General features: G+C 43.6%; 1 long non-coding RNA gene across 1 annotated transcript; it reads right to left on the reverse strand.

Moving 5' to 3' along the window:
- Positions 1-7176: 7176 nt before the first annotated feature.
- Positions 7177-17231, reverse strand: LOC147001947 (uncharacterized). The gene is made up of 3 exons (XR_015044763.1): positions 17168-17231; positions 10641-10766; positions 7177-7293 (listed from the first exon to the last, which is right to left on the reverse strand). It is a non-coding gene; the product is annotated as an uncharacterized LOC147001947 (long non-coding RNA).
- Positions 17232-24862: the final 7631 nt, after the last annotated feature.

Genomic DNA, 24862 nt, shown 5'->3' on the forward strand with positions numbered 1-24862 from the left:
GATGGGTAACCCTTCTCTACAACGCTGAAGCTGGGCTTTAATCAATTCTTCTTCCACTAGGGTATGGGCCTTTCTAGCCTCAGGTGTTAATTCCCTTTTGGAACTTAACTCTGAGTCTCCTTCTAAAATTTGATACAGAGGTTTTAATTTAACATTCGGGATCTTCAAATAGGGCCGAATCCAATTGATATCGCCTAACAATTTCTGAAAATCATTTAAAGTATGCAAGGAATCAACCCTCAACTGTATCTTTTGAGGCCAAACGGCCGTAGGGGCGATCCTTGCTCCTAAATAGGACACTATTTTATCTTGTTGCACTTTCTCTGGTGCAATATGCAAACCCCATTGCCTCAAACTCTTCACCATCTTTCCATAGGCTTCCTGCAAATACTTTTCATCCTTTGCTGCAAGGATGTCATCCATGTAATGAACACAGCGAAGTTTGGGATGTTGTTTCCTAATTGGTTCCAATGCTTTTCCTACATAACGCTGGCACATGGTAGGACTATTAGCCATTCCTTGAGGCAGCACCACCCACTCAAATCTTTGATCAGGCTCTTCATGATTACAGGAGGGCAAAGTAAAAGCAAATCTAATACTATCTTTCAAATCCAAGGGAATGGAAAAGAAACCACCTTTAATATCAATAACTATTAGAGGCCACTTTTCTGGCAGGGCAGATAAGAGAGGTAGACCTTTCTGAATGGAGCCCATCACCTGCATCTGTGCATTAATAGCTCACAGATCATGTAATAACCTCCATTTGCCAGATTTCTTTCTGATAACAAAAATTGGGGTATTCCATGGAGATACAGAAGGTTGAATATGACCCAAAAGATATTGTTCTTCAACTAATTCCTTAGCAGCTTGTAATTTTTCTGAGGATAATGCCCACTGAGGTACCCACACCGGCTCCTCAGTTTTCCAGGTTATGGGAATGCATTCCCCAGTGGCCCCTAGGAAAAACCCATTCCTTCCAGAGGCTTTCTTTTAATTGGGAGAATCGGGGACTTACTTCCTTGCAACCCTTTTCCCAACCCGAAGGATGGGTGCCATCCCATATCTTTCATCATCTTCTGGGAGGCATCAGAATATTCATTAGTAAGTCTTAATTGTAGATCCTTCAACAAATCCCTGCCCCATAAGGTAATGGGCAGCTCAAGCACATATGGCTTAAACATCCCATCATGCCCTTCCTTATCTTTCCAAGGGAGCATCCTGGCACTTACGTCTGGACTCTTTGCATAGCCCAGGCCTTGTAATATTTGTTCTGACTCCTGAATCGGCCATCCTTTTGGCCAGTCCTTAAACCAAAAGGCAATTAAAAAAAAAATTTGCATCCTTTGCTCTTAGCAGCTCATCGAGCGCTGAAAAAAATTGGGTGTGACTGTGACGACCCCATACCTAGTCATTCACGCCCTCAGAAAAATTACTCAAATGGCTAGAAAAAGAAAGTAACCCATAGACTGTCCCTATTATCCTCTTACTTTCACTACCCTCTTATTTTCCCTTTCTCTCTTACTTTCACTTTCTCTCTTATGTTCACTTTCTTGTCTCCAGAGCAGGAGAGCCTTATTGTCTCCAGAGCCTTATTGTCTCTTTACCGAGAGCCTTATTGTCTCTTTACTGAGAGCCTAATCCCATTCCCGGTACTCATCCTCTCGACAGACCCTGACTGCAGAAAGTTCTGAACCTCTTCGGTGGGGGAATCGGGTCCCGGATTTCTTCAGCACCACTTGTTGCGTCCAACTTGACCAGCAAGCAAAAACGCAACCACCGGTTCTTCTTAAAGCAGTTTTACTCAGGCAGCTTCTTTCTTAAAATCCCCCAGCCTCTCTGGTTACAAGTGTTTTTCTCCACTCCAGCCACAACCACGCCCCCACCAATCATCACAGGTCACATCACCTCACCAGGCAGGCTTGCTCAGCCAATCAGGGATTAAGGGCGGGCCATCCACCAAACATGGGCTTGTTTACTGCCTGGAGCAGATTTCCATCCGGCTGGCCTGTTTACAGCCTGGAATGGCTTCCCACAAGGTGGCAGATGGTTCGAACAAAGTGTTGCTGAGAAAGAGAAAACACTGCTCCATTACAAAGTAAAGCAAGTCTGAGCTGCACCGAGCTCCTGATAACCTGGGGACGGATGGGGTGGGAAAATTAACTCCAGACTTTTTTAATGTATGAGAACCAACTCACTGAAGTTGAGGTTAGCCAAGTGCCAACATTTTCAGTAGCGTACCTCAGACATCAATCCTAACTGTACTCTTAGTGATACAGGATAGGCCAGACAGAACTGCAGGTTGATACCATGTGACTGCTCCAAACCAACCAGGACCAGTGCAGCAGACCCAGAGGACTGCTAACCAACCTCGCTTCATTTTGTGGCATGTCCATTATCATAGGACTTGCACCATTGCCTGCTCACAAGTACCTGATACCAGACCCTGTTAGAGCAGCCCTTGCTCTCCCCACCCCCACTCCTCCTGCTTCTTGTCATCAATAACCCCTTCCCTATCAAAGCTTACATATAAGTTCAACTACGCATGTCTTGAGAAACCCATCTGCACCACTGGGTCCTTTCTGTAATAAGTTCTTCCTTTACTTAATCTGCCTCATGTCATCTTGTCCTGGAATTCTTTTCTGTGGCACAAATCAAGATCTAGGTTTCCCCATCAGAGATCTCTGAAAAGACATGATCGGGCTACCTGGCTGTTAACATCTGCTGCTGCTGCTACTGACAATCTGAAGTAATGGGTCTGAGATGGAAATTGAACAGATAGAAGAGATATGAAACTTGCATATCATAATGTAACGTGGGCTACATGGATACTTGGCATCACTAGTAAGAAATAGTGAAAAGGGTGAGTCGCCAGCAACCTTCCCAGTACCTATTCCCAACCTCATTCCCAATATCGGCATTATTCGGTATGGCCATCTGCCTAGCTCAGCTCAGTCAATGAGGGGCCAGCTGCCCAGCTCAGCCAATGAGGGGCCAACTGCCCAGCTCAGCCAATGGGGGCGGGGGTGGGCAGCTGCCCAGCTCAGCCAATGAGATGCAGATGGAAATCCCTGAGTCAGGCTTCCAGGATGAAAAGGTAGCACTTCAGGGGAAGGGTTTGGCCCCTTCTGGTCACCTTGATCGACTTCTTTCCAGGTATCTCAATGCCCTGAGACACGAGGGCAGCCATCTTTCAGTCACAAAGATGAAAAGCAGATGGAACATGAGTCAGACAAAGGAGAAAGACTCTGGCTTTATGGTAAGAACTCAGAGACTGGCTCTGGGTTTGTTACCAGGGAAAATGAACTCCTTATTTAAGACGTTGTGCTTACTCGTGGCAAAGGTAATCTAATCAGAACTAATGAAATGTCTATCATTGTAACAAGAGTCGATTCAGGTGGACATTCTGAGGAAAAAATAAGAACAGGGAGAAAGACGGGAATTTGAGAGCGAAATAACTAGGTTGGAATCATTTATTTATTTATTTATTTATTTATTTTGGAATCATTTATAATCTAGTGGAAATGACATACTCAGAGATGATTTCAACATATATGTTTAGTATTAGGAAAAGAGAGAGAGAGAGAGAGAGAGAGAGAGAGAGAATTCTGTAAACACTTAGATACTGCTCTATTGCTGTGAAGAGACACCATAACCATGGCAGTTCTTATAAATGAAAGCATTTAGTTGCAGGCTGGCTTTACTGTTTCAGAGAGCTAGTCTATGATCATCATGGCCGGAAGAATACAGGCATGGTACTAGAGCAGTACCTGAGGAATTTATATCCTGGTCGATAGGCAGCAGTGAGAGAGAGACAGAGACAGGAAGACAGAGAGACAAAGACTTGGTGTAGGCTTTTGAAACCTCAAAGCCTACTTCCAATGACATACTTCCTCCAAAAAGGCCACACCTTCTGATCCTTATGAAACAGTTTCACTCTCTATCGACTAAGCATCCAAACATATGAGCCTGTGGAGGCCATTCTTATTCAAACCACCATACACACCAAGAGGAAATAGACAGAGGTAACGGATAAAAGAAAATAATGCCTAGAGGCATTGCACATGCCTATTTTGACAAAAGTGACCTGATTTTTAAGACAAAATCTGTGTACTTGATGTGGCTTGTCGGTAGCCGTGGTAAAAGCAGCGTTGGTAAGCAGTTGATAACAGTGCAAGGCAGCTGTTGAGTTGCAGTAGATGGTGGAGTAGAGGCTGGAGCTGAGTGGCCCAGCACTTGTCCAACATAAGTCAGGGCTTGGGCTCAATCCCCACAGTATGGATACCCAGTGGAGGGTGGGAACCTGCTCTGTTGATAGCTCAAGAAATAATCCAAAATTGACAAATGGGACTCTGTGAAATTAAAAGGCTGCTTCACAACAAAGGAAATGATCTCCAGAGTAAGGCAGCCTGCAGCACAGGAGGAAGGTCTTTGTCAGCTACACATTAAGAGGCTATGGAAAAATTACAAAAAAAAAAAAAAAAAAAAAAAAAAACCGCCAAAAATCTACATCTTGCAATCAGTAATCAGGAGACGGTTGTTAAAAGAAGAAACCCAAGTATCCAATAAATACTTTGAAAAGTGTTCAACATTCTTAGCCAATGGGGAAGTGTACATTAAAACTGCCTCAAGGTTCCATATCACTCAGGTCAGAGTGGCAATCACCAAGAAAACAAGGGACAACAAATTTTGGCCAGGATGTGGGGATTGGAAGGTTGGAATCATTACTTACAGCAGAGACTGTAAACCTGTGTGGCTACTATTTAAATCAGCATGGCCTTCTACCATATGGCCCAACTATGCCCCTCTTCCATATATACCCAAAGGACTCTAAGTTAATACCACAGACGTTCTTGGACACCTGGGCTTGTTGCTATTGTATTCAAGTCAGCCAAGAAATGGAGCCAGCTTAGATGGCCATCAACAGATTAATGGATGATAAAGTGATAGAGAAAATATCTTTAGTTCCCAGATTAAGTGGCATACTTTGTTCTGATAATCAGATCAGCTCTGTTACTGGGCACAATGGAATTTTATGCAGCCAGGAAAAAAAATAAAATCATAATATTTGCAGGAAAATATGTTCTGGTAGAAATCATTTTTATTAAATTATTTTATTTACATTCCTAATATTGCTTCCCCTTACTGGTTCCCTCTCCCCAAATTCTTCACCCCATCCCTGCAGCCATCCAGCGGCTAGAGGATGAACACAGTTCACCTGAATGGAGGGCTGGAAATGAAAAGGGTAGGAGGTGAGAGAAGCATGAAGCCAAGGCAAGGTTCTGATCAGGGCTCAAAGTACATTTCTGCAGCTCCAGCTTGTAAGCACTTCAGCAAACAAAGCTCTTCTTGAGAAAGTTTCTCTACAGACTAAACATAGATAGGAGTTCCTCTTGGCTGTACACACTACTCTCTAACCTTGGCTACACTGACCGTTCCCATAGCCTTGGCTATACACACTGCTCTCATGGCAGTACTCTGGCTCTCCACAGTTCCCCTCTTTTTTATTTTACTTAATAAAGGATGCTCCAGGTGAATATACCTGTCTTAGGTTGGTGTCTACATTGTTCCTTCTTACCTGTCGTGGAAGCATACACAGCACTGATGTATGTTCTGTCTTAGGTTGAAAGAGCTCAAGAACACTCTCACCCGTCACTGGTCATATTCAGTCAAACTGGAGAGGAGGGGGGTTTTAGATGGAGGCCATGTATCTGGCTCTTCAGATGTAAAAATTGTGACAACGTGTACCAAAGGACACTTGGCAGCAGTAACTAGAGGAGCAATACTACACCAAGTCTGACAGCAACAGCGATGCTGTGTTGTAGGAGTGCAGGACAAGAAGGAAACCAACCCTGCAACTGTCCTAGCAGATCTCTAGCTGTTTGAGATGCATCAAAATGTAGAGGCTCTGTTTTTCTAAATTAATAACTTCTTGGTGTAACTTTAATAAACCCAAAGATAAATTGGCATGATTCCACACCTTACAAGTGGGATTGCACACTCTCCCAACTATATATAGTAATCATTAAACATTTTTGGCATAATGCAGATCCATTGATAACTAACATGACACCTAAATATAATTTGTATTTTAAACCCCTGAATTTCTTTCCCCAAGAAATTAACCACAAGTAAGGCATCTAATTTCTGTTACATCATATCATCTGTATCTTCCTGGGTATGCAATGCCATGGAAACATTTATGGATAAATCATATACAAAATGAACTGTTTGAACACTTTGAGATAAGGTAATAGCAGCTGTAGTAGCAGTGGCCATTAAAGTAATAACCTGCTATAATTAACCAATCATGCATTTAGGCCTGGTCAATGCCTTTGTTAACTCCTCAATTACCTATAAACCCTTGTCATCAAACCAATCTTCAGTAATATTTACAGGAACCATCACAAAAGCAGGTTGATGTAAAATCATTACAGAATGCTTAGAACAGGCTTTTAAAACATAATTAGTCAAATTACAGCCAACACAGGACACATCAAAAGTATTATTCTCAGAATGTAGACTAATGCTAATATTTCCTACTGATAGGACATGAGGCATCCAAACAAATGCTGCAATAGGCCCTTTCATCCAAGCTGGACTTGCTTTTTCAGGCTGACCACTCAGATCATGTAAGGCAGCATCCAACTTCCATACATGTTCTTGCTAATAACCTGTGTGAGTCTACCAGAGTCTAGCAGACAACGCTGATGAGAGGAGGATAGGTGGATAAGGAGAAGGAGAGACAGTAGCATAATTAGTCATACTAGCCACTCCTCTATATTCCAACCAGTCCAAAATCTTGAGGTCAGTCCCATGAGGCTGATAAAGCACAGGCTTATCCCACACACATGTTTTCCAGGGAATTGTGACATTTGTGCACTCCCTCATACCACAGTGAGGAAAATGCTGCAGTACAGTCTTAGCATGAGTCAAGATCTTTTCCCTGCAATGCAGTAGGAGATACTCTCAGACATCCAGTAGAGTTCTGCTTTGAAAAGCCTGTGGAGACACCAGTTCCCAATCCTTGGTAATTAATTTCCCTACTGATAGTGAAATTTCCTCCAGCAGCCATATCCATCAACTTAGTGTTGTTTATCATTACCACAACTTCTGGCCCTTCCCATATCTTTGGATGTAAAATGGGGGTGGGGAGGACCAGGGACATCGTCCCTATACAGCTTCCCTACCATCGTTTTCAGGGAAATATGCAAGCTCACGATCAGCCTCATTCTTTGTCCCAGCATCAGCATGTCTCATTAACCACTCTGGCAGCTAGCACGCTCCTTCAGCATCCTGCAGAAAAAAAACCACAAACATGACCTCTTCCCCACACTCAGGGAGTTCCTTGGCAACTGAATTTTAAGATTTTAAAATAAAAGGCATGATTTAAATAATTTTGTGGTGTATGGGAATATAATTCCCCCTTTTTTATTTTTTAAAGATATTATTTTAAAGTTACAGGGGCCTGTTCCACAATATCTTGTCCTTGAGGATTGTAAGGAATACCAGTAATATGACTAATATTAAATTGTTAACAAACCATCTTAGGGGTCGGGGATTTAGCTCAGTGGTAAAGCACTTGCCTAGCAAGCATGCAAGGCCCTGGGTTCGGTCCTCAGCTCTGAAAAAAAAAATCTTAAATGCCTGACTGCAATAGCCAGTTCCATTATCAGTTTCTATCTTATTTGGAACACCCAGTATAGAAAAACAACATAGGCAATGACTAATTCCATTTTTAGTTGCTTCTCTTGTTAAAGCAGTTGCAACTAGAGAGCCTGAAAGGGTATAAGTAGTCACATGTACATTTTTTTTAATTTTCAAGATCAGAAATATGAGTAACATCCATTTGCCATAATTGATTAGGTACATGTCCTCAAGGATTAACACCTGTAGTGGTTATTCCTGAATGTCAACTTGACTATATTTGGAATGAACTACAATCCAGAATTGGAAGGCTCACCAGTGACCTTAATCTGGAGGCTGGAAGATAGAAGTTTCTGACCTGGATCTTGGTATGAAGATCTTGAGGCATAGTGGCTATGGATTCCAGAAGATTAAGACAGGGAGATCTCCGAGTTCAAGGTCATCTGGGATTAAAGGTGTGGTGGCACACACCTTTAATCTGGGCTACACCTTCTCCTGGAGACCATATAAAGACATTGGAAGAAGGGAGTCTCGCTCTCACTCTTCCTGCTTGCTGTGTGGGACTGAACAACTGCTAGATCCTTGGACTCCCATTCACATCTACTACTGAACCATTGTTGGGAATTGGACTGCAGACTGTAAGTCATCAATAAATTCCTCTACTATATAGAGACTATAAGTTCTGTGGCTCTAGAGAACCCTGACTAATACAACACCATTATGTGATACATGAGTCACTGAGGGCACTGACAATAAGTCTTCAGAATTTGATGTGCACATTCTTGAGAAATACCAAACTGTTGTCTTAAGCTATTACTATTTTGATGACATAAAGAATGAGATTGTTTGGCTAATTGTTCCTATGTAAAGTCTGTAATCTGCCTTGTATGGAAACCTCCTGTGGCATTGCCCTCACTAAGGGATCCAGGCAATCCAGTATGAGCTCTTAGATGTCCTATAAAGTAAGGACCAGTACATTTTCTTAAATTAAGCTGTATTTACATAAATAATTGCAAATTTTGAGAATTAGCAGTATCTAAAAAAGAGACAATTTCAAGCAATTCTAAACCATGAGCTATATATCGGCTATCAGTATACAAATTAAAAGCTTGATTTTTCAACATTTCAAAAACAGTGACTACAGCAAGTAATTCAATTATTTGGGAAGCAGGAGGAAACTCAAGAGAATGAACATGTGATCCAATTACATATGCTGCCTTCCCTTTAGATGAACTATCTATAAATACAGTAGGCATATTCTCTGTGGGCTGCATGCATAAATTTACAGGAAATACAAAAGTATGCATAGAGGCAAATTTTAACAACTTGCCTTTTGGATAATGATCATCAAATTTGCCTGAAAAGTTTGCATGCAATAGGCCAAATATCAGTATTTTGCAATAACCAATTTAATTGCTGTTTGAAAATAAGGAATCAATATTTCTTCAAGTTCTTTCCCAAAATACTTTGGTGATTCTATCCTACAATTCTGTATTAACATAGTAGCAGCATCGTAATAGGGTGTTTAAACGAGATGAAGAAAGATGAATCCACATTAATGGTCCCTTTTGCCAAAGGGCTGCTGTGAAATAGTCAACAATTGATCATAGTCTATACAATGTATCTGTTGTTGGCTAGTAGCTTCCTCTACTTTTCTGAAAAGCTATTTGTCCCTCATCAGTTAATTGTCCAGGGGAATTAGGATTTGCATTCCCCTTGAGAAATATCAGAGTTTTAAGTTCTCATATGGCAAGCTTAAGGGAGGTCTTATTCGATTAACATCTCCTACCAGCTTTTGAAAATCATTTAAAGCAAGTAAACTATCTTTTATTAATTGAATTTTCTGTGCCACAGTTTGGTTAGGATACAAGTGGTGTCTCGAATATTGAAAAGGATACTGTCTTCAAGTCTTTTCTGGAGCAACAACTACTCCCCAAAATTTTAAAGCTTGTTGTATAAGAAGAGCAAAGGCTTGTAGTAAAACTACTTCAGCGGGATCAGCTAATAAAATACCATCCATATAATGAATAATGTGCACTAAAGGATTCGAAGTCCTAACCCTTTGTGTTGAAGCAGAAATAAATTTTTGACATAATGTAGGGCTATTGGCCATTCCTTGAGGTAAAACTTTCCAATGATATAGCTTCGTGGGTTCTTTAAAATTACAAGCAGACACACTAAATGCAAATCTATTACAACCATCAAGATGCAAAGGAATAGTATAAAAACCACCTTTTAAATCTATAATAATTTTATATGTTTTTTTTTTTTTTTTTTTTTTGGAATGGCAGCTGGAGCAGGTAAGCCAGGTTACATTACTTATGTAATGCCCTCATAAGTCCCTAGTTTCATTCATCTTTTGTAAATCTTAAATTTGGAACTTTGTTTTGGATTATTGGAATAACCAATTCCATGGAGGTGAGTAAGTATCTGAGTGGGGCCAAGTTGATGGCCAATCCTGTCCTCTAATAATTGTTACATCTGCCTTGTAAGGTCTATGTTTCTCTAATTTAGAGTTGAGAGAGAAACCTTCTGTGACAGGCATTCTTCCTTGTGTTCAAGGTGTTCCTAGGCAATAGCTAATGCCTGAGAGGTCTCTTTATGTTTTTTATTATCAATAGCATCTTTTATGAGTGCCCAGAGGCAGAAGGTGGTAGAATCTGCCTGGTGGTTCTCAGAACTTCTCCAACCTTTTCCCAGGTTTCTTTATCCAAAGTTCCACCTTCTGGGAACCATGAACAGCATGATTCTATTTGAACTAAAAAAAAATTCTAATTTCTGTTTTTTAAACCCTGCTCCTCTCACCTGAAGCAGATCTTTTAGGCCACAGACAAATGCCTGTTTAGTATCTCCCTGACCCATTTCGCTGTCATCCCTAGGTGAAGTCCCCTCGAATGCAACTCCTGCAACAACAGCCTCCAAAAGATAATATTTATAACTAGTGCTAGCATCCAAATAAGAAAAGAAGTCGTTAATGCCATTTGTTGCTTACTTACCCTGCAGGATACTTTTACTTTTTCTGTTTTCTGTGGAGCCCTCCAACCAAGACAGCATTTCTCAGCAGGTCCCCCATTTTCAGGTCCCTCATTCAGGTGCCACATGTAGCCCACCTGAATGGAGGGCTGGAAATGAAAAGGGTAGGAGGTGAGAGAAGCATGAAGCTAAGGCAAGGTTCTGATCAAGGCTCAAAGTACATTTCTGCAGCTCCAGCTTATAAGCATTTCAGCAAACAAAGCTCTTCTTGAGAAAGTTTCTCTACAGACTAAACATAGATGGGAGTTCCTCTTAGCTACACAGACTGCTCTCTGACCTTGGCTACACACACTGCTCTCATGGCCTTGACTGCTTTCATGGCAGTACTTTGGCTCTCCACACATTCCCCCTCCCCTTTGCTTCCTAGAGGGTGGCCTCCCACCAACCCTCCCACCTCCACCTCACTCCCGTCAGCATTCCCCTTCCCTGGGGCATCAAGTCTCTATAGGATAAGGCATATCTTCTCCCACTGGGCCAGACAAGGCAGTCCTCTGCTGCATATGTGCCAGGGGCCACAGACCAGCCCATGTTATGCTCCTTGTTTGGTGGCTTAGTCTCTGGGAGCTGAGGGGTCAGAGTTAGTTGATGCTGTTGTTCTTCCTATGGGGTTGAAATCCCCTTCAGCTCCTTCAATCCTTCCTCTAAGTTTTCCATAGGAGTCCACAACCCCAGTCCAATGGTTAGCTGTAAGTATCTGCATCTATATCTCAGTCAGCTGCTGGTAGAGCCTCTCAGAGGACAGTCATGCTAGGCTCCTGCCTGCAACCACAACGTGGCATCAGTAATGGTGTCAGGATTTGGTACCCGCCTATGGGATGGATCCCCAGTTGGGCAGGTCACTGGGTGGACTTTCCTTAAGTCTGCTTCATTTTTGTCCCTGCATTTCCTTAAGACAGGGACAATTCTGGATCAAAAATCATGTCCATCTCCTGAAGATGATCTCTTCAGGTTCCATCTCCCCACTATTGGGCATTTCAGTTAAGGTCATCCCCGCTGAGTCATGGGAACTACTCACATCCTAGGTCTCTCAGACTTTCTAGAGGTTCCCCCCACACCACAGCCCCCGCTGCTGCATATTTCCATTCATTCTCCCTCTTGGCTTCTCTCCTGTCTCCCCCTATACCTGACCCTGCCTCCCTCTTTTTCCCTCCCCCTCCCCTTTCCCACTCAAGCCCCTCCCTCCCTCCGTCCCTTCTTCCCTCCCTCCCATGATAACTTTGTTCCCCCATCTAAGTAGAATTGAAGTCTACATTGGGCCTTTAGTTTCCTATGGTCTGTGAGTTGTATCATGAGTAGTCTGTACCTTTTGGCTAATATCCACTTATCAGTGAGTACATACTATGCATGTCCTTTTGGAAGTGGGTTACCTCACTCAGGATGATATTTTCTGGTTCCATCCATTTGCCTGCAAAATTCAGGATGCCCTTGTTTTTAATAGCTGAATAGTATCGCACTGTGTAAATGAACCACATTTTTTTTATCCATTCTGCTGTCGTGGGACATCTGATTTTTGTTGTTGTTTTGTTTTGTTTTGTTTTCTAGCTTCTGGCTATTGCAAATAAGGCTGCTATGAACATAGTGGAACCCATGTTCTTATAGTATGGTGGGATATCTTTTGGGTATATACCCAGAAGTGGTATATTTGGGTCTTCAGTAGAGCTATTTCTAATCTTCTGAGGAACCTCCAGACTGATTTCTAAAATGGTTGTGGAATTTGCAATCCCACCAGCAATGAAGGAGTGTTTCTCTTTCTCCACATCCTCACCAGCATGTCCTGTCAGTTGAGTTTTTTATCTTGGCCATTCTGATTGGTATGAGGTAGAATCCCAGGGTCATTTTGACTTGCATTCCCCTAATGTATAAGGATACTGAACATTTTTTAAGTGCTTCTCAGCCATTCAAGAATCCTTACCTGAGAATTCTCTGTTTAGCTCTGTACCCATTTTTTAAATTGGTTATTTGGTTTTGGAGTCTAACTTCTTGAGTTCTATGTATATTTTGGATATTAGCCCTCTATCACATCTAAAGCTAGTGAAGATGTTTTCCCAAGCTGTAGTTGCCATTTTGTCCTATTGACAGTGTCCTTTGCCTTACAGAAGATTTTCAGTTTCATGAAGTCCTATTTGTCAGTTGTTGATCTTATAATCTGAGCCATTGGTGTTCTGTTCAGGAAATTTTCCCCTGTGCCAGTGCATTCAAGGCCATTTCCCATTTTCTCTTCTATTAGATTCAGTGTATCTGTTTTTATGTTGAGGTCCTTGATCCACTTGGACTTGAGCTCTGTACAAGGTGATAAATGTGCATCAATTTGCATTCTTCTCATGCAGACTGCCAGTTAGACCAGCACCATTTGTTGAAGATGCTTTCTTTTTTCCACTGGATGGTTTTGGCTTCTTGGTCAAAAATCAAGTGTCCATAAGTGTGTGGGCCTATTTCTGGGTCTTCAGTTCTATTCCATTGATCAACCTGTCTATCTCTAAACCAAAACCATGTGGTTTTTTATCACTATTGCTCTGTAGTACAGCTTGAGGTCGGAGATGGTGATTCCCCTAGAAGTTTATTCTTGAGAACTGTTTTTGCTATCCTGGGTTTTGTGTTTTTCTATATGAAGTTGAGAATTGCTCTTTCCATGTCTGTGAAGAATCGTGTAGGAATTTTGATGGGATTGCATTGAATATGTAGATTACTTTTGGGTGTATTTGCTTCCTTTTGTTCTAGAGCTTTCATATGTGCTGTTAGGTTGCTAATATAAGATCTCTCCTATGTCTTTATGAAGACATTTATTGCTATTAATTTTCCTCTTAACTCTACTTTCATTGTGTCCTATAGTTTAGGTATGCTATGTCTTTATTTTCATTGAATTCCAGAAAGCCTTTAATTTCTTCATTTCTTCCCTGACCAAGTTATCATTGAGTAAAGAGTTGTTCAGGTTCCATAAATATGTGAGATTTCTGTCATTTTTGTTGATATTGAAGTCCAGCCTTAGTCTGTCATGATCTGATAGAATGCATGGGATTATTTCAATCTTCTTGTATCTTTTGAGGATTGTTTTGTATCCGATTATATGGTCAATTTTAGAGAAGGATCCATGAAGTGCTGAGAAAAAGGTATATTCTTTTATTTGGGGGTGAAATGTTCTGTAGATATCTGTTAAATCCATTTGGTTAATAACTTCTTAGGAGTTACAGAGACAAAATTTGGAGCTGTGACGAAAGGATGGACCATCTAGTGATTGCCATATGCAGGGATCCATCCCATAATCAGCTTCCAAACGCTGACACCATTGCATACACTAGCAAGATTTTGCTGAAAGGACCCAGATATAGCTCTCTTTTGTGAGACTATGCCGGGGCCTAGCAAACACAGAAGTGGATGATCACAGTCAGATATTGGATGGATCACACGGCCCCCAATGGAGGAGCTAGAGAAATTACCCAAGGAGCTAAAGGGAACTGCAACCCTATAGGTGGAACAACAATATGAACTAACCAGTACCCCGGAGCTCTTGTCTCTAGCTGCATATGTATCAAAAGATGGCCTAGTCAGCCATCACTGGAAAGAGAGGCCCATTGGACTTGCAAACTTTATATGCCCCAGTACAGGGGAACCCCAGGGCCAAAAAGCGGGAGTGGGTGGGTAGGAGATGGGGGGGTGGGGATGGGGGACTTTTGGGATAGCATTGAAAATGTAAACGAGGAAAATACCTAATAAAAAAATAAATTTAAAAAAAAAACTTCTGTTAGGTGTCTCTGTTTAACTTCTATTTCAATGACCTGTCCATTGGTGAGGTAAAATGTATGTTTTGAGCCTTAAGAAAGTTTCTTTTACAAATGTGGGTGCCTCAGAATCACGACTTCATCTTGGTGAATTTCCCTTTGATTAATATGAAGTGTCCTTCTCCATTTCTTTTGATGACTTTTAGTTGAGAGTTTATTTTATTGGATATAATAACGGTGACTCCAGCTTGTTTCTTGGGACTACATGCTTGGAAAACTTTTTTTCCAGTCCTTTAATTTGAGGTAGTGTCTGTCTTTGTTGCTGAAGTGTGTTTCTTGTATGCAACAGAATGATGGATCCTGTTTACAAATCTAGTCTGTTAGCCTGCATCATTTTATTGGGGAATTGAGTCCACTGAGACTTGAGAGATATTAAAGACCAATGATTGTTCCAGTTATTTTTGTTGTTGGAGGTGTTATTGTGTGTGTGTGATTCTCTTCTTTTGGGTTTGTTGTGAGATGATTCATTTCTTGTGTTTTCTTGATTGTAGTTACCCTCCTTGTATTGGAGTTTTTCTTCTAGGATCCTCTGTAGAGCTGGATTAGTAAAACAATATTGTTTAAATTTAGTTTCATCATGGAACATCTTGGTTTCTCCATCTATGGTGACTGAGAGTTTTGCTGGGTATAGTAGCCTGGGCTGGCATTTGTATTTTCTTAGGGTCTGCATGACATCTGTCCAGTATCTTCTGGTGTTTAGAATCTCTGTTGAGAAGTCTGGTGTAATTCTGATAGGTACCTTTATTTGTTACTTGGCCTTTTGCCCTTACAGATTTTAATATTCTTTCTTTGTTCTGTGCATCTAGTGTTTTGATTATTGTGTGATGGGAGGATTTTCTTTCCTAGTCCAAGCTATTTGGTGTTCTGTAGGTTTCTTCTGTGCCTGAGATTCTCTGTTTTATCTCTTGTATTCTGGTGGTGATGCTTGCATCTGTAGCTCCTGATCTCTTTCCTAGGTTTTCCATCTCCAGAGTTGCCTCCATGTGTGATTTCTTTATTGTTTTTATTTAAATTTGTAGGTCTTGGACCATTTTTTAAATATTTTTATTAGGTATTTTCCTCATTTACATTTCCAATGCTATCCCAAAAGTCCCCCCATCCTCTCCCCACACACACACTCCCCTACCCACCCACTCCCACTTTTTGGCCCTGGCATTCCCCTGTACTGGGGCATATAAAGTTTTCAAGTCCAATGGGCCTCTCTTTCCAGTGATGGCCAACTAAGCCATCTTTTGATACATATGCAGCTAGAATCAAGAGCTCCGGGGTACTGGTTAGTTCATATTGTTGTTCTGCCTATAGGGCTGCAGATCGCTTTAGCTCCTTGGGTACTTTCTCTAGCTCCTCCATTGGGGGCCCTGTGATCCATTCAATAGCTGACTGTGAGCATCCACTTCTGTGTTTGCTAGGCCCCGGCATAGTCTCACAAGAGACAGCTATATCTGGGTCCTTTCAGCACAATCTTGTTAGTGTATGCAATGGTATCAGCTTTTGGAAGCTGATTTCGGGATGGGGTCTTGGACCTTGTTTCATTCCTTCACCTGCTTGATTGTATTTTTCCTGAATTTCTTTAAGAGACTTATTTGTTTCTCTTTAAGGGCTTCTACCTGTTTGCCTTTTTTTCCCTGTATGTCTTTAAGGGAGTTATTTATATCTTCCTTAAAGGCCTCTATCATCTTCATGAGATGAGATTTTAGGTCATAATCTTGCTTTTCAAGTGTGCTAAGGTATCCAGGACTTGCTATGGTGAAAGAACTAGGTTCTGATGGTGCCAAATTACATTGGCTTCTGTTGCTCATGTTCTTGCCATCTGGTTATCTGTGCTGTTAACTGGCCTGGGTGTATTTAACTGGAGCAGATCTCATTGGAGACAGGTAGATCTCTGTGACCTGGGTTAGAGTGGGCCTCCTGGGAGGCAGACAATGCTGTCCCAAGTGGGGCCGGGGGGCTCCTGTGCCTCTGGTTACAGCAGGCCTTCTGTGTCCCTGGTTAGGGAAGACTTCCTGGGAGACAAGCAGGCTTTGGGGTTTGGGGGCAGGATCTTCCCCAGTTGCAGATAGATGTACAGACCAGAAGGACTATGGGGAAGGACCAGGTTAGATCCCACATCTTCTGGTGTGGGTATTGAGGCGGGGGTCTCATCTGTTCCCTGATTATCGCAGACCTCCTGTGAGAGTAGAGGCTGTGGAGTATGGGAAAATGGTGGGCACATCCATCTTCCCTTGGTGGAGGTACAGACTGGAAGCTAGAAATTATTTTTAAGCAAAATAAGCCAGTCTCAGAAAATTAATACTGCACATTTTCTCTCATATACAAAACCTACATTTAAAACTATGTACGTGGGTGGGTTTAAGTCACAAAGCCAGAAGTGTAATCATGAGATGGGTGGAAGAGATCTTATAAGAGGAGGAAGCAAAGCTAAGAGAGTGATGAAATGAAGATAATAGGAAATCAGAAGTTAGGGCTAACAAGGGGAAAAGGAAACAGCTGGAGGGGGAGGGGCAGTGGGGGAGAGCAGTGGGAACCAGCTGGAGGGGAAGAGGTCACAGAGGAGAGTGGTGAGAACTAGCTGGGGGAGGAGTCCTGGGGGAAAGCAGTGAGAACCAGATGGAGGGGGAAGGATCATGTGGGAGAATGGTGGGAACCAGCTCGGGGAGAGGGCATGGGGGAGAGCAGTAGAGGAAGTAAGGAGAACAACAGATAATGAATGGTACCTGTGTGAAGTGCAGATTTCTGGTTTCTTTGGAGACTTAGGTCACAATGTTTTGCTGAAGCAGACACAGGTGAGAGGGTGGGTGATGTTTAAACCCCTCAGACAGTGGGAGGAAGCTATCACACTGGTTCTCCTTGCTTTGCTTTGCTAGTCTTTGCTGTTGATGCTCATGTACTGGTTTGCCTTGCATCGAGTTGCTGATCGTCACTTGTCATGACTTCATAGAGAGTAACTCACCGAAGAGCTCCTCCTGATATTCCAGCAGCATCTTGGCACTTCCTCGGACTCCGACTAGTTGGGGAGCCTCTTGGTTTCTTCTGGAATGGTTACGTCTTCGCCATTGCTGATTCGTGAGTGGTGATTGCCGAGTGGACAGGACTGCAGCTGCTGATTCATGTTGGTGGCTTGCGAGAGGACTGGACTGCTGACAGTGAAGACCAGAATCACCCCAGAGAACTATTTCTAACCAGGTCCACATCCCCCTTTGCCCTATTAACCTTGCTTCTCCACTACCTCTGGTGGGTAGAGGGCAAGAAGGGAGGTTTAGCATTTAAGAATTCTTATTAAAGTAGGTTTTGAAAAATCAAAACCAACACCGTGTATAAAGATGCCACAAAGATAACTATTGCTCTGTATGCTAACCTAAAAGACTAATTAAAGCAAATACTTGGGTACACAGAAGGTACACAGCGCACACATAGAAGATGGTCAGTAGCTAGAGGGGAGAACTTGGGGTGTCCTGTTGAGGTGCTGGGGAATGGGGAAGAAAGCACAGTGACAGAGAAAACCTCTCCCTGCCAAGGCCCTGGAAGCTAACCTCAGCTGGGAGTTCCCAAGGTATACCTTCCTCCAGACATCATGCTCTGGAACACGTGTGCAACGCATCAAACCTGTGCCTGAGGCAAAAGGACTGTTTTTATTACTTTTGTTTATTTTATGTCTTTAAGTGTTTTGACTCTGTGTGTGTGTGTGTATGTGTGTGTGTGTGTGTGTGTGTGTGTGTGTCTATAGATATGCATCATATGTGTTCCTGGTGAACAAAGAGGTCAGAGAAGTTTAACCCTTATAAATGGAGTTATGTGTAGTTATGAGCTAATATGTGGGTGCTGGGAATTGAATCCAGGTCCTCTGAAAAAGCAACAAGTACTCTTTACCATTGAGTCATCTCTCTGGCCCACCCCACCCTGAACTACTTTTTTTTTAAATTTATTTATTATTATATCTAAGTACACTGTAGCTGTCTTCAGACACACCAGAAGAGGGCGTCCGATCTCTTTACGGATGGTTGTGAGCCACCATGTGGTTGCTGGGATTTGAACTCAGGACCTTCGGAAGAGCAGTCAGTGCTCTTAACCTCTGAGCCATCTCTCCAGCCCCCACCCCCACCCCCAACTACTTTTAAAAGTAGAATCTCCCTGCTGCTGCTGCTGCTGCTGCTGCTGCTGCTGCTGCTGCTGCTGCTGCTGCTGCTGCTGCTGCTGCTACCATTTGAGACAGGGTCTCATTGGGTAGTCTGGACATATCAAGAACTCATAACATAGCCCACGCTGGCTTCTAACCTGCAATCCTCCTGCCTCAGCCTGATAGGCATGCATGATATCGTACCTGGCTCAAATGTGCACAGTTTTGCTAAAGCCAAGCATGCCATGCATAAGCAACAGACACAGGACCTATGTCCTCTTCATGGGTGGTTAATACTAATAAATGTTGAGATATTTTATCAAACAGGTGACTTGGCAGGACAGAGACCTTCAATGGGAAGAGAGAGAATCAAGAATATTTCCCCAAAACCCTAGAAGAACATTCCAGAATTCTCATGTTTCTCTCCTCCTGCTCTACAAGCAGCATAAAATTAACAGGAACTAGTGAGAAAGGCATCCCAGAGCGAGCTGATCCAGCCTCCCTCTGGTCATCTTGGCCTCTTCAGGATCCAGTCCTTCCTTAGTCAACTGAGCTGACATTTTCTTCCTCCTCACTGTCTACAAAGGAGTATTATGTTGAGTGTAATTTTTAAATGCCCATGATTGGTCCAGCTAGGCTCTAGGGCCAGCAGCAGCCCTGGCCTCACTCAGCTCCCATGCTAGCTCTCCTGGACTCTGCTTGCTGCTTGTCCCATGCTACAAACAACCATCTGGCCCTGGTTCCCTTCCCACAGTTGGCTAGCTAAGCCCACCAAACCCATTTTTCCTGAAAACGCCTGGAGCTACCACCCACGTTTCCACAAGCCCTTCACCCCTGTGGACTGCCAACTACCTCCCCGGTCTCACTCAGTTCCCTTTAGCCCCACGAAAGCAAACACTAGAGAGTTTTATATTTACACCAGCCAGATTTGTTTTGGTAAATCTCCAACCGCAATATGCCCATGCAAAGAACATACAACCCAGCTATAATATTTATAAGCTGCATGCCTAGGTTAAGCAGATAAACCACTACACTACTCTATTCCCCAGCTGTGAGATCCCTAGCTACTTGTGGCTCCACCAGGCCACGTGGGTCGGCTCCATTTTTTTTTTTATTTGACCAGTTAAGTTGGGGAGCAGGTTCATGTGGAATCCCCTAAGTACTCGATCCACTCCTCGTGGGGGCAGGAGGCAGTGGGGCAGGATTAGCATCAGAATACAAACAGCCCAAAGCAATCCACAACAGTGTTAAACAAAAGGTTTTTTTGGTTTAGTTTGGTTTGGTTTACTCTGTATCTTTTTTTTTTTTTGGTTTGGTTTTCCGAGACAGGGTTTCTCTGTGTGGTCCTGGCTGTCCTGGAACTCAATCTGTAGACCACGATAGCCTCGAACTCAGAAATCCGCCTGCCTCTCGAGTGCTGGGATTAAAGGCGTGCGCCCAAGCCCGGCTCTTGTCACTTCTCAGAAGAGAGGAAACACTTGAACAGAGACACAGTGTCTGTAACCTCTGCTGGCTGTTCTTCCTCACAACATCCTGTGCTGTGGAGTGGGGCTTTTGTGCCTCTATTGCTCCTCAGCCCCTGCCCTTTTCCTTGCTCAGCCTTGAGATGCTAGAACTGGCCCTATGGACATTTCTCCTTCTCTAGTTAGCTTGATGTTTGTCTGCAGAGGACACTGGAGGAAACTTGGAGAGCCAAAGCAGGAAGAAGGAACTCTCTTCCTCCTTCTGGTAATGAAGGTCAAAGCCAGGGGGCTTCACGCATCAGTGAGCTACAACTCACAACCCTCTTTCCTCCATTTGTAGTGTTATCCCCTTTATTTCCTGCAGAGGGCACTGCAGCACACACCCCAGAGGCTTCACAGATGCACCACTGAAATTCCCTAGCAGGGTATTCCTTCCTACAAGGGTTTTTTGTTTTGCTTTGTTTGGTTTGGTTTTTTTGTGAGTTTTTGTTGTTGTTTTGTTTTGTTTTGTTTTGTTTTGTTTTGTTTTGTTTTGTTTTGTTTTGTTTTGTTTTGTTTTGTTTTTAACTGCAAAGAACATGACCAGCTGCATCTTCAGCATGTTCATCTCCAGCGTCTCCTCGTCCCTAGCAACAAGCACATCCTGTGCCTCCCAAGTCCTCTCCATAGGTTACACCCACAACCCTGAGCTTCAAGATTCTTCTCCTCCTCACAGTCTCTCAGTCAGAGACAAGTAGGTGCTCTGGGAAACGGCTGCTCCTGGAATCCCTGGCGTCTTCTTCATTTCTATTAATACTTATCTTACCTGAACTTTGAACTCCTCCAGGGTGAGTGTGGTGCAAAACCCTCGTGTCCTACTTTCTGCATTGCTATTCTCAAACTCTGAAAATGACTTCTCATCCCTGCCCAGACCATGGACGGCATCTCTGCACATCTGTATGTTCCTTCCTTCTATCTTGCCTGTATCACACCATGCCCAATGGCAGCCAACCATGACAGTTCTGCAAAAACAGTTGTGGCGTATCTGCAGGTGAGTGGCATCAGAAGTCAACATTCCTGCCCACTGGACTCACAGTAACCAAGGAAAGCAAGTGAAGTCCAGGCTGGAATGAAACTTCAAACAGAGAGGGTCAACCCATCATCCACTCCCCCACCTCCCCATCCCCCCCAACCTCCCCATCCCACCCCCATCCACCTCCTGCTGAAGGCAATGCAGGGCCGTTGGTCTGCACAGGGTCCTCTTGTGCTACAGCAGAAGGACCCCTCGGGAGACAGACGAAGCACTGGGCTATCCCTGTGCAGTGTGATACATACACTTAAGTGGGATGAAGGAGCACGTATTGTGGGCTGTGTCAGGACTTCAGCAGTCATTGCCTTATGACCCAACTTCCCTTCTACTTGTCTGCCCTTGTCGTTTAAATCATGTAGTTATTTTCTGAACAATCTCCCTTTTCTGCTTAGACTAAAACTCATCATGTCTGGTATTGTACATTGGACTTCTTTATAGTCTCAGCACTCAGCAAAGTAAGTCCAATCTATGACACATAACTTGAATGAATTTGTCCAAGAGCTAGCAGCTGCTTACAACCCTCACTTACAGAAAGACTGACAGGGCTTGAGCTACACCTCCGAAGACATATAAACATAGCACAAAGCTACAGTAATTAAAACAAGATGGTTCTCATTTAATTTAATTTAATAGATTTAAAAGCTCAGAAATCTTCGAATTATAACTGGATTTTGTTATATAAAAACAATGGCAGATGAAACCCTTAGTGAATAAGTGAGAAATAGTTAAACCCTTCAAAATAAAATGATGGGGAAAAAAAAAAACAAAAACAGGAAATCCGGGTCCATACATCCTCAGCCTGTACCTCAGAATTAATTTAAGATAGAGTAGGTTCAAATGGTTTCTTTTTTAAAAGATTTATTTATATATACAGTGTTCTTCCTGCATGCCAGAAGAGGTAGCACCAGATCTCACAGACAGTTATGAGCTACCATGTAGATTCTGGGACTAGAACTCAAGACCTTTGGATAAGCAACCAATGCTTATAACCTCCGAGCCATCTCTCCAGCCCTGTTCAAATGGAGTTTTAAAATTCCATTTTCTGGAAATTCACATTCTTGTGCAGAAGCCGCTGAAAATGACAGGTAAAATAAGTCTAAATATCTTAACCACATCATTAAAGGACTCGCAGAGCTAAGGACAAGTGACAGCCGCAAACCCAAGCGCCCAGAGCATATCTCAGTTTCCCCTCAAAGTATTTTCCAAGACAGGAAAACTTGGGTGCTTTTTTGAGTGAGCCTGGACCAGGAAAAAGGAAGCAGTTAAAGAAATAAAGCCTGGGCTGGTGAGATGGCTCAGTGGGTAAGAGCACCTGACTGCTCTTCCGAAGGTCCAGAGTTCTAATCCCAGCAACCACATGGTGGCTCACAACCATCCGTAACGAGATCTGGCGCCCTCTTCTGGAGTGTCTGAAGACAGCTACAGTGTACTTACATGTAATAAATAAATAAATAAATAAATAAATCTTTAAAAAAAAAAAAAAGAAAGAAAGAAATAAAGCCTAAGAAGGTTCTAGAACCGACTTGAGATAGGCAATCTCAGGCGCTTAAGGAATCCCACGCTAAATAAATTAAAGGAAAGCCAAAACTAGGAATATTGTCAAGAAACTGCAGCAAATGAAGCTGCAGGGAAAACTTTTCGCAGCTGAGAGCAGGACACAAAGGCAGATTGCTTGCAAGGAAACCGTAAGGGGACAGAAAATCAACTAGTCCCCAGCAGCAGTGTGGTTCTTCTGTGTTCAGCACGCCTCTCATACAGCCATCTGATCGACCTGCCTCCACCAACCTGCAAACACTGAAGACATGAAAGCAGGTACTACTTGGAGACACTGGTCTACTTCTATCTCAATTGCAAACTGCTATCTCCAGCAATGGGGTGCCTAGTTCCCTATTAACTCAGGCCAGCTGTCTTAGTTAGGGTTTCCATTGCTGTGAAGAGACACCATAACCAAGGCAACTCTTATAAGGACAACAACATCTAATTGGCCCTGGCTTACAGTTTCGGAGGTTTAGTTCATTATCCTCAAGGCAGGAGCATGGCAGCATCCAGGCAGGCGTGGCACAGGAAGAGCTGGGAGTTCTACATCTTGTTCCAAAGGCAAACAGGAGACTGGCTCTTCCTCACTGGCTGGAGATTCATAACCCACCCCCACAGTGACACACTTCCTACAGCACTCCCTGTGGGCCAAGCATATTCAAACTACCACACCAGCCCACAACAGATAAAATCCTCACACTAGCTCCAAAGCTGTTCCGGCCCATTATCCACTCCCTGGCCCCACTGCTCCAACTCTCAGGCTGTTACAGCTTGCAGGCTCCCTCCTATTGTAACATGTCTCTTTAAAACCGGCAAGACTTTCCCTGCCTGTTGCTTTACCCCCAACCCCTGCTAATGTGATTGCATTACATCACATTTACAGATCCCTGTCTCTTCAGCCGGGTCAGTAAAGCAGATGCTTCTGATGGGTGCCCCATTGCCTGAATCCCCTCCTGGCTTTTGACCAGCATTCCAGCCTTCCTGAATGTAGGGCGGTAAGCTGTGCACAGACAGCCTGGTCCCCGGTGATGACTTCCACCTATGAGGGACAGCAGGTGTTCGGCCACAACCCCTGGGACCCTAGCCACTGTCACAACTAAAGCCTCCCACAACCCCCACCCCCTCAGAGAGGTGTGTGTCCATCAGTCATGTAGGCAATGTCCCAAACTCCTGGTATTCTGTCTGGACTCCACCCCTACAGTTACCTGGCAACAGCCAGGATAGCCCAGCCCACTATAAAAGAGGCTGTTTGCCCCCTCCTCCCTCTCTTACTATTTTGCCCCTGCCTCTCTCACTCTTGCCCTCTTGCTCCCCCTCTCTCCACATAGCCATGGCCGGCCTCTACTTCCCTACTCTGTCCCTCTCTCTGCCTTTCTACATTAAATGCCTTAAAACCATGGACTGCCTCTTCTCATTGGAACCCGCCCTCCTGGAGCAATGGAGCAGGTCTTCCTCTAACTAGCCTTGTATCTAACCTCCTGCCTGGAGGCCTCTCTGCCTTCTCAGGCACTGTCTCCACCAAGCCTACCCGACCACTGCGCCTGCCTAGGACTTCCCTTTCCACGGGACCCAGCCAAAGCTCTCTCCTCCTGCCATTTTCCCTTCAGCCCTGGGCCAGAGTCCCCCCCCACAGGCCCACACTCTGTTCTCAGCTCTTCCACAGCATTCAGTGGTGTCTGCGGTACCCAAGAGTGAGAACCTGCCCGTCTCGGCCTCCATGCGGCCCTGGACCCCTTAGCCATCTCAGGCAGGTCCACAGGGACCTCAGGCTGTGCCTTTCCCACCCACGGAATGAGGTCCTTCAGCTTCTCACAGCCCAACGGCAGCTGCGAGGGGTCCACGCAGTCAGATTTCCTGCATCCTGCTTCGCCCAGTGGCCCGAGCCCCAAGTGGACTTGGGACCCGTTTTTATCCCACATGTGAACCTTCTAATGACATCCTAACTTCAGCCAAGAAACAGTTGCAGATGAGATTACATCTCCCTTATCCTCTACAAAGGACTATTAGATCCAAAGGAAACTCCCTGGCAAAGCGGACAAAAATGACTGCACGTAAACCTCTTAGCATACCTGGCTTCCCCGTTATCAGAAAGGTACCTGTGAAAAACCAAATAAACCAAGATCTATCAACAAGTAGATTCGTTAGCTGAAATAGTTTACTATGTGATGGGCACTCAATCCGCTCTGAGCAGAACAAAAAGATAGCTTTAAGAAAAAAATGTATTCGT

This window comes from Mus caroli, unplaced genomic scaffold, assembly GCF_978045245.1.
Source record: "Mus caroli unplaced genomic scaffold, Mus_caroli_1 scaffold_12, whole genome shotgun sequence".
In the NCBI taxonomy this organism is placed as follows: Eukaryota; Metazoa; Chordata; class Mammalia; order Rodentia; family Muridae; genus Mus; species Mus caroli.